General features: G+C 42.2%; 1 long non-coding RNA gene across 1 annotated transcript; it reads left to right on the forward strand.

Moving 5' to 3' along the window:
* The first annotated feature begins 3,564 nt into the window (after nucleotides 1–3,564).
* LOC140784987 (uncharacterized) lies at nucleotides 3,565–9,377 on the forward strand. The gene is made up of 3 exons (XR_012108357.1): nucleotides 3,565–3,777; nucleotides 7,848–7,946; nucleotides 9,174–9,377. It is a non-coding gene; the product is annotated as an uncharacterized lncRNA (long non-coding RNA).
* Nucleotides 9,378–10,392: the final 1,015 nt, after the last annotated feature.

The raw sequence follows: 10,392 nt of genomic DNA on the forward strand, positions 1-10,392 counted from the left end.
TGGGACATTAGCTCCTAGTTTTGGGCCAATTACTCGTTCTAAGTCCAAGGCTTTCCTATCTACTCTTGAGCAACTATTTGTAGAGAAAATGGGCGGTATAGAAGATTCTGCAAAGAACGAAGAGGAGACCAAGCCTAAAGGGACCACTTTGCTCATTTGTGAGAGTAACTAACTTGGGGTTACATTAGTGCATGATCAGCCCATTTCAGGACCAGAAGAATATGGATTGTAACGCCCCCGCCCGGCATAGGCACGTGCACGCCCACGCACCCAAACGGCACGTGCGACGCACGCGACAGGACGGGCGGGGCTCGTCACGCACAGATACTCTCCTGTGCACATATAATCATGACATCATCAAATAAAACTTGCTAACCTATCCATGATCACATAATCTATCACTAAATAAATCATACTATTAACCAAATAAACCTGTTAACATATGAATATCCAAGTCCATAATAATATACACTAGACCACTACATAATCTGGAAGGACCTACACAGACCACAACAAACCATCAAGATACAACTAAAACAACTAATATAAGAGTACGCTATGATTCGACTTGTATTATACAAATCATCATCTAATACAAAAAGTACAATTATCAAATACTGGTACAACTCAATTTCTATATAAACTATCATCTATACTGTCTCACATCTATAGCTCATCTTATCATCGCTCTAAAATATTTTCTCAAGATATCTCAAGTCGCTATCACGTACCATATATCTGAGGGGGTTAGAAAAGACATAAAGACAGTCGTGAGCAAAAGGCTCAGTGAATAGACTTTACCCCGAATCAGTGATGCTAAACAGAGAGTAAATCATGCACAGGATAATATGAATTAGAAAGAGCATCATATTATGAATGAATATATATGAATGTATCCTTAATAATATATAAATAAAAAGTAGATAACATGTCATAACTGATAAAAGTATATTATCCTCGACAAGAAGTAAACAAATCTCCATGTCATACTATCATCATAAGTTTCTCTCAAATATGACACATGATACATGCCGACCATGATCATGCTATGATATCAAATATAACCATATATGATGTATATTGACCACTCGATAATTAGGTAATCATATGATAATGAAATCATATGCATTTTTCAACATCAATGTCATCTATATATGTCATCATCATACTAGACACTGCGCACAGTCAACCTAGTACCCAGTCTCAACATCATGTCCGAAGGCTCAGAGCATACTCCGCCACCCGCAAGAGTATCTCAAATATAACCATACCCCACCACCTGCAAGGGTATCAACATCTAGATCGGGCACCCTCCTAGCTGATAGAAATCTCATGAGGATAACTCGCCACATATGCCCTAGTGAAACGGTATGTGTCCGAATGTCTGCTGCGCACATATACTAACGACCTCGGATGTAAAGCCAACAAGATCGCGACTATGTCGAGCGATCAATCATCTCCAGTCACGTCCTAACTCTCGCGCCCACTCGGTTATCCTCACGCTTCCTATTAACTATCCTATCAATCTCATTTCAGGCTTTTTTTCTAAATGCTAGATCATATGCATATATCCAATATGATAGCAAATCAATACAAAATAGGAATTTAGGTGGAATAGAAATCAATAGAAAAATGATGCAATGTAGTCTTCAACCATGTATCTAACATATGCATACTCCCGCTAGTCTATAACATGCACACTCATGCTAGAGATCATCTCGGTATACAATCATAATAGTAGAATCATCTCCAATCATCTCTATATATTATCAATGTACTCATATCCCAGATCAGCCTAATCAAATGCATGATAAAATATGCTTGACTAAAATTATCTCTAGATAAAGTCATATAATTATGCTGGAGGCCAAAACATGCATGTACATAATATATAATATATCCTAATTCGAGAAAGACGTCTAGGGGATAAGACTATTCACATCTGGATCGAAGACACCACTCACGTATCCTCACATCCGGTAACCGAGCGACAACTCGTCTTAACAGGGTCCATGGGGCCTCACATAAGGGGTTTAGGATCTAGGCTGCGGTAGTGGCGGCGATGGCGACGATGATAGTGACAGGCTGGCGTCAGTAAGAGAAGGAAAAGAGAGCTCGAGAGAGAGAGAGGTGATTGAGAGAGAGAGAGAGAGTGGAGAGTAAGAGAGAGAGAATGAGAGAGTTAGAGTGAGAGCACAAAAGAGGGAGAAGGCGGTGAGGGGTGCGGCGGCGATGATGGCGATAGTGAGAAGCTGTCGGTGAGAAGGAGAGAAAGAGAGAGGTGCTAGAGAGAGAGAGAAAGAGAGGAGGGTAAGAGGGAGAGTGAGAGGGAACGAGTGAGTTAGAGAGAGAGCTATAGAGAGACGGTGAGAGGGGGTTACGGTGGCGACGGTAGCGACGGTGGCGACGGTAGCGACGGCGGCGGTAGGCCGACGTTGGCAAGGGAAGGAGAGAAAGAGAGAGCTCGAGAGAGAGAGGAGGGTAAGAGGGAGTGTGAGAGAGACCTATAAAGAGGGGGAGAGAGAGAGGCGGTGAGGGGGGGGGGGGGGTGCAGTGGTGGTGGCAGCAGGGTGGGGCCCATCGCAGCTAGTCGGCCCAGCCTAGCTAGCAGGGCAAGTGACGCATGTCGCATCAAGCTGCATGGGCACAAGGCCGGCTACACTATGGCCAACCACATCTTTTCAGTTCCTTGACTTAGTAAATGTGCTGGCCATTTATTGTTGTTTAGTGGCCATTTATTATCTTTTGGGAAGTAGAATCTGTTTGGCCTTGAAAAGGCTTGTTTTGGAAGTGGAATGGGCATGAGATGAGTTCAGAATTTCTCTTGCTTAAAGAGTTACAAAATTCTTATCTAAACTACGTTTTATGGCGAATCTATCAATTCTTATCACTCACCTTCTTCTCCTTCTTGAGTGTGGCGAATTACCCTAACAGAATTTATTTGTGGCGTTCCAAACCAATCAAACAAAGGCTGTTAGTTCTTCTCTTTTTATTTCATCCTTTTGGAGCTTGTGAATGCCCATCAATAACTGAGTTTATAATATATATATATAATTATGATAACCTTATTCTAATTATATATTAGGCATTAGGCATATAATAATTAATCTCTTTTGATATAAAACCATAAAAGAATCAGATATAAAATAATATAATTAAAAATATATGTACATAAAATAACTAAGTATAATTCAATTATTTGGCAATGACTACTTTTACTTAACTAGTCACTAGTTATACATAAAATAATTATTATCTGTTTATATAAAAATAATTATCATAGCTTAGCATTTTGTTTTATGGAAAATAATATATATAACAGTAAGTCTAGAAATGCATTATTTATATATATATATATAACATGAACATTAATGGAAACTTATATAATTTGATTATTTTTAATAAACTAAATACATTAATCTAAAAATGATAATTAAGCTATAAATACCAAAATACTTATAATTACATTAATTATATTTGGCCCACCACTGTAGATAGCAGCAGAGAGAGAGAGGAGAACAAAGAGGGGAGAAAGGAGAGAAGACGAAGAAGAAAGGAGAAAAGAATAAAAAAGAAAGGAGAAAAAGAAGAGAAGAGAAGAGAAGAAAGAGAAGGGGGGAGGAGGAGTTGGGCCGGCGAGGAGGGGATCAGCTGGCTGCTGGTCGTCAGCAGCCGGTCTCTCGCCGGTGGCTCGGTTCCGGCAAACCTGAGAGAGAGAGAGAGAGAGAGAAGGAGATGGAGGAGGGAGGATAGCAGCCCCACGGCTTGCCATAGCAGGTGAGAATTTCTGAGCTCGGCTTGGGCATGAGGACGGCCACAATGTGGCCAATTACGTCATGCCCAAATTAATTTTTAAATTTATTATTTTTTTAAGGGGCTAGATTGTTACAATTAGGGTTTTAGGGGAGAAAGTAGCTAGTAATTCAGGGAAAAGAGAAATCTATTAGGGATTGGGTTTCACACTTCTGCCCTCAAACTAGGATTTCAAACCCAAATTGATACGGTTCAAGTCTAAATTGTGTTTGAGTTTGAATTAGTCTTGTCCCTGAATTGCAGACATTAACAGTCTATGCAGTTTCGAGAAAATAAGCAGCAAATATTCATATGACATTTGAAAAATATGAAACTTGAAAGATTAGATTGGTGACATCATGATATATGTTTTTAATATTTAGACTTTCTTCATAGTGGAATTCTAAATGGGGCAGAATGATGATCTAATTTGAGGAAGATACAGACTGGTTTAGGTAAGCTTACTAATTGTTTCTTAGTCGGTTTTGGTTATCTTAAGATTCTTTATTGTATTTCCTATAAATAGGGTCTTATGACATCTATCCTAGAAATGCATTGAACTATGATTAGATTATTTATTTCTTCTACCTCTCTCTATCTCTATTTCTTTTCGTTCTAGTCTTTTCTTTTGACTCTAACTTCTCCCATTTTGTCTCTCTTTTCCTTAGTCATCTCTATCTCCCGTACGGGTCCTCGCTCTTATCATAGTCACAAACCAATCATAGTCCTCAATCATCTACCGCATCCGCAAGCTATCACCACTACTATCTCTTGCTGAGCCACCTCCATTAATTACTCGGCCTTCAATACATCACCACAATCCCCCAATAACTAGCCTCCATATCTGGTAGAATCACATCTTTAGCCTAGCCATCATCCACCATCATCTGCATTAGGTAGAGTTATCTGAGTCATACCAATTTGGTTGCAAAAGTTTAGTATCCCACCTCCACTGCCATACAAACATGAAGACATGACCATCACACCCTAGGAGCATCAGCTTCACCTACAGCCCAGCTCAAGTCACATGCATGCCCACCAGTCAACCAGGATATCCTCTCACGTTTAAGCATTGCTCAACTTGAGGTTAGAGTTGAGACTTGGTTTGATCCTTCCTAAAGTCTTTCCCATCCAATATAGCCACTTTTATCACCTCGGATGCTCAGCCCGCTTGCGGCATTCGTCCATCGGATCATTCCTTGTGTTCGGGTCCAATCCTTCCAAAGGCCTTTCCTATCCCATTCTCTTGCAAACCGGGGGTGAATAGGTGGGCAAGCAAGGAAACGAAAGGAAAGGGAGGAGATCTAATGGTGGTGGGGCTCTAGCCAGGGTTGACCTAATCAGTCAATGACCGATGGTGGCTATGATAGGCAACAATGAGTAGGGAAAGGAAGAAAGCCATACAAGTTGTAGAGACGATTAGGATTGTGAGGGATGAAGGGGGAGAAGCAACAAACGAGAAAATAAAATAAAGATTCCTAATTCCTAAGGTAAAAACAATTAATCCTATCCATCCAACTTTTGTATCTCCGGACATCATATGAGTATGAATATCTTGCAATCCTCATTCGCACGTATTGAGATGAAAATACTAAGACAGGCAGATAATATGCCTAGTGGGAGGGTGCACCAAAATCCTTACATGCTAATTTCTCCCCCCCCCCCCGGGCAAAAAAGTGTAAGAAATGAACGAGGCCCTCGTGTCAAACAAAACCTTGGCAGGCCGAGAAAATAAGTCATAGTACTTGTAGCCACCTCATTAGAAGCCAAAGCATCCATCTCTGTCATAGCAAAATACCCAACCGGTGCGAGGGCCTTTAACTCAGTGTGATGGGCCGACTCTAGCAGATCTACAACCCTAACCGCCAAGGGAAGAGGCACAAAAGGCTCCAAGCACCGAAACTGCAGCAGATGGGTAAGAGGGGGCAAATTGCGTTGGGTAGTGATCGCAAAGATGGCCTTGCTGCCACACAGGAAGCACTAAGCAGGATGACGAGGATGAAGCCAATTTCTGGACATGTGACCCTCCTGGCCACAATTGTAACACCCCTCATGCCAAAAGGTCTGGGTGCGAGCTTGGTCCTACTAGCTCGGCCGATGCCCAAGCTTGCACTAGGAAGAGCTTACTTAGAGATAGAACTACCTGCCTGGTATGGATGATAAGCAAGTCTCGACTAAGAGGAGCCACCCGACCCCGAGTTCAAACTATGACGGCGGCCATCCCATCCCCAGCCCTGACAATGACCTGATCATTCCCGGTCCTGGTTCAAGGCCTTCGCTCCAAAATATAGCTTCAGCAACTATGGCCTGCTCAATAGTCATGGCATATGAAAGAGGCCCCAAAACATATAATCGCTTCATAATGCCAAGACCCAAGCTCTCGCGAAAGCGCTAAGCCCTGACCCATCATCAGGAACCAGGTAAGTGGCAAAATGAGATAGGGCATTGAAGGTCGCCTCATATTCAACCACTATCATGGTTCCTTGCTCCAAGTGGTTGAAATCCCTTTACAGCTTGTTTCTCACTGCCATGAGGAAATATTTCTAGTTGAATTGCCTAAGAAAACATGGTCCAAGTGATAACCTCTGACCCTGGTGTCAACCGGATCAGACTCTGTATTGCCTGCCGCCACCATTCAGCATCACCACAAAGAAGGAAGGTACCGAAGGAGTCACACTGCTGATAGGGTATCCAGAATTTTCTTGACATCCATTAACCTTTTGTAAGCCTCCAATGGCTTGGTGGCACCACTAAAAATCGAGGGATTCAACTGGATGAAGCTGTTCAGGGATGTCCCTCCTTCGCTACTTTCGGGGTGGCTCGGAGCCTCATCAATTCGTGAGGAGGTTGTACGGACATGTAGAACCACCTCGATCAATCCCTCCTTGTAATAACCCAAGGTTAAAAAAAAAAAAAAAAAAAAAAAAAAAAAAAAAAAAAAAAATATATATTATTATTAAGATTTCTGCACTGCATGGCACGAGCTGTCGTGCCATGCAGTGGCAACGGAGATGGGCGCCACGCGCCCCAAGCGCTGGCCCGGCCAACCTGGCCGAGCCAGCTGGCGCGGTGGGCCCCCGCCGCCGCCGCCGCAGCCTTCCTCTCCACCGCCTCTCTCTCCCTTTTCTTCCTCTCTCTCTCTCTTTTTCTCTTTCGAGCTCTCTTTGACCTTTCTCTACTTCTCTCTCTCTCAAACACTCTCTCTCTCTACCCGCTGCCGCCGCCACCTCCCCTAGCTCCGGTGAGCCTCCCTCCCTCCCTCTCTCTTTCTCTCTCTCTCTCTCTCTCTCCACCTCTCTCTCTCTATTTCTCTTTTCCTCCTTGTCGGCTTCCTCTCGGAACCGCCGGAGGATTGAGCCGTCGGCGAGAGGCTGGCCGCTGAGTGGCCACCAGCGGCCGCACCCCTCCCCCATGGCCCAACCCTCTTCTTCCTTTTTCTTTCTTCTTCTTCTTCTTCTTCTTCTTCTCTTTCTCCTTCCTCTCCTCCTCCTCCTTCTTCCCTTCTCTCCTCGGGCTGCACCCTGCAAGTGGTGCTGGGCTCGGCCCAGCGCCCTTGCAGCGCCAGGCGCTGGGCTCGGCCCAGCGCCTTGCTGTGCATGGTGCTGGGCTGAGCCCAGCACTATAAAAAAAAATATATATATATATATATGCACAATTAGTTTAGCTTAGTTAATTTAATGTGTTTAAGTTGTACAAATTAAATACAATCATATCATAGTTAGTATATCATTCTAATTATATCATGTTTAGTAAAATACCTGCAATATAAATTATTATTTTAATCCTAAGTAGGTAATAGTAATTATTAGGGTTATATACGTATATTCTTACGTAATTATTTGCAGTAACTTAATTTTTATTTTCTTAATTATCAAAGAGAATAATAGACAGAAAAAATATATTTTAAATACACTATTAAATAATATAATTATGGTTAATAAATAACGAACCAAATATAGAAATGAAGAGTACATACTTACAACAAGAAACTGTCTTTTTGTCGGGTTAATTTTAATTAATAAAAAGACTGACATAATTGTTACAAATAATTTCAGATCCCGACCCCCCTGTTCAAGACCCTGTGGACTTAGCTATCGAGGCTTGATCGTTATCGTAACAGCGTGAACGAGTGGTGGTTTGGTATTTGCCGTGGGGTGAGTAGTCTTATCCCTTAGATCCCTTTCTCAAATTAGAATATATTATATATTATGTACATGCATGTTTTGGCCTCCAGCATGATTATATGACTTTATCTAGAGATGAATACAGTCGAGCATATTGTTATCATGCATATAATTAGGTTGATCTTGGATATCAGTATGATGATAATAAATAGAGATGATGAGATATGATTATACTGTTCTGATTTTATACCGAGATGATCTCTAGCATGAGTGTGCTTGTGATAGACTAGCATGAGTATGCATGTGTTGACTATATAGTTGGAGACTACATTGCATCATTTTTCTCTTGATTCCTATTCCACCTAAATTCCTGTTATGCATTGACTTGTTATCGTACTGGATATATGCATATGATTTATCATTTAAAAAGGAAAGCATGAAATGTGATTGATAGGATAGTTGATAGAAAGCGTGAGGATACCCGAGTGGGCGCGAGGGTTAGGACGCGCTTGGTGGATGATTGATCGCTCGACATGGTCGCGATCCTGTTGGCCTTACGTCCGAGGTCGTTAGTCTGTGTGCGCAGCAGACATTCGGACACATGCCGTTCGCCAGGGCATATGTGGCGAGTTATCCTCACGAGATTTCTATCAGCTAGAGGGGGTGCCCGGTCTGGATGGATGTTGATACCCTAGCGGATGGCAGGGTATGATTATATTTGAGATACTCCTTGCGGATGGCAGAGTATGCTCTGAGCCTTCGGGCATGATGTTGAGACCGGGTACCGGGTGTTGACTGTGCACAGTGGTCTAGTATGATGCTATTATACCGAGATGTCGGTGATGATCGTGATGTTGAGAAATGCATATGATTTCATTTTTATCCGACATACCTGATTATTGAGTGGTCAATATACATCATATATGATTGTATCTGATATCATAGCATTGTCATAGTCGGCATGCATCATGTGTCATATTTGATAGAGAGTTATGATGATCATATGACGTGGTGACCTATTTATTCATTGTCGAGGATTATGTATTTTTATCAATTATGACATGACATGTTATCTATGTTTCATTTATGTAGTATTGATGACACATTCATTTACTCATTCATAACATGATACTCTTTCTGATTCATATTATCCAGTACTTGATTTACTCTCTGTTTGGCTTCACTGATTCGGGGTAAGGTCTATTCACTGAGCCTTTTGCTCATGACTCTCTTGTTTTCTCCCTTCCAAAAACCCAGGTGAACGAGAGGAGCAGGATACTCCCTTAGAGGTTTTGCCGGTGAGTGAGGAGTAGAGGGTGGTTAGTGTCTTCTGCTAGATGAGTTATCTTATCCAATGTACTAGTGGACATCCTCCAAAGTGTATCTGTATCCTTGTCTTATATTTTAGCAGGTGACATTGTACTTGTATAATTTTGTATAATCTACTGTTGTGGATATATAGTTGTGAAAAGCTCTTGATGATGTGTTGTGGCCTGTGTAGGGCCCATGTAGAGTTACTTGTATGCTGTTGACAGTTAGACTTGAGTTATTCTTAATTTAGAGGTTGTGGATAAAATTATGATGTTGCTACAGGTTTATTTTGATTGTTGGTATCTAACCAAATGGTCAGGTGCTATGCACGTGCCGTGTGGGCTCGTGTCATGCACGTGTTTAGAGTTGGGTGTCACACTCCTGCTGTTGGACCAGGCGTGCAAATGTCTCTCTGCCGACCGTTGTCGCGTCTATATTGGGGTTCCCAACTGGGGCTGTTGCGCCCTTAGAGATGGCGGTACAACGATGGCGGGGTGGCATCATGGATTCGCGAATTGAGAACCCATATTAAGACCAAGAAGGTAAACATATAGGTATTGACAAGAAGGGAGGGTGGTAGCTTATGCCTCCTATCAACTTAAGGACTACGAGAACTACCCCACTCATGAATTGGAGTTAGCTGCAATTGTTTTTGCTCTCAAAATTTGGCTACCTTTATAGGGAGAAGTGCAAAAAAATTTTGATCATAAGAGCCTCAAGTATTTATTCACTCAAAAAGATTTAAACCTTAATCAGCTGGAATGGCTAGAGTTGGTCAACGATTATGACTGCACCATCAACTACCACCCAATAAAGGCTAACATTGTGGTGGATGTGTTGAGTAGGAAATCCTCGGGCAACTCGCCTTTGTGATTACTGAGCAATCGCTCCCTTTGATCGACTGGCATTGTCTGGATACTCCATTAGTAGCTCGGAGGGGAGGGAAGAGACTCCAAACCCACCCTTCCTAACAGGATTAAGGCAGCCCAGCCTAGGGAGATGATTCCACCTTTCTTCAGATTATACAGCAAGTGCTGACCAGCAAGAGGAGCAAACTTCGTTTGGACCCAGCTGAAGATTTGTGGTTTGGATAAAAGATTATTTGTACTCAAGTCAAGGGTATTGCGGGAGGAAATTTTGGCGAAAGTCCATCTGTCCGCTTACG

The sequence above is a fragment of the Typha latifolia genome, chromosome 3 (assembly GCF_019914945.1).
Source record: "Typha latifolia isolate L0001 chromosome 3, TyphaL0001v2, whole genome shotgun sequence".
Taxonomy (NCBI): domain Eukaryota; kingdom Viridiplantae; phylum Streptophyta; class Magnoliopsida; order Poales; family Typhaceae; genus Typha; species Typha latifolia.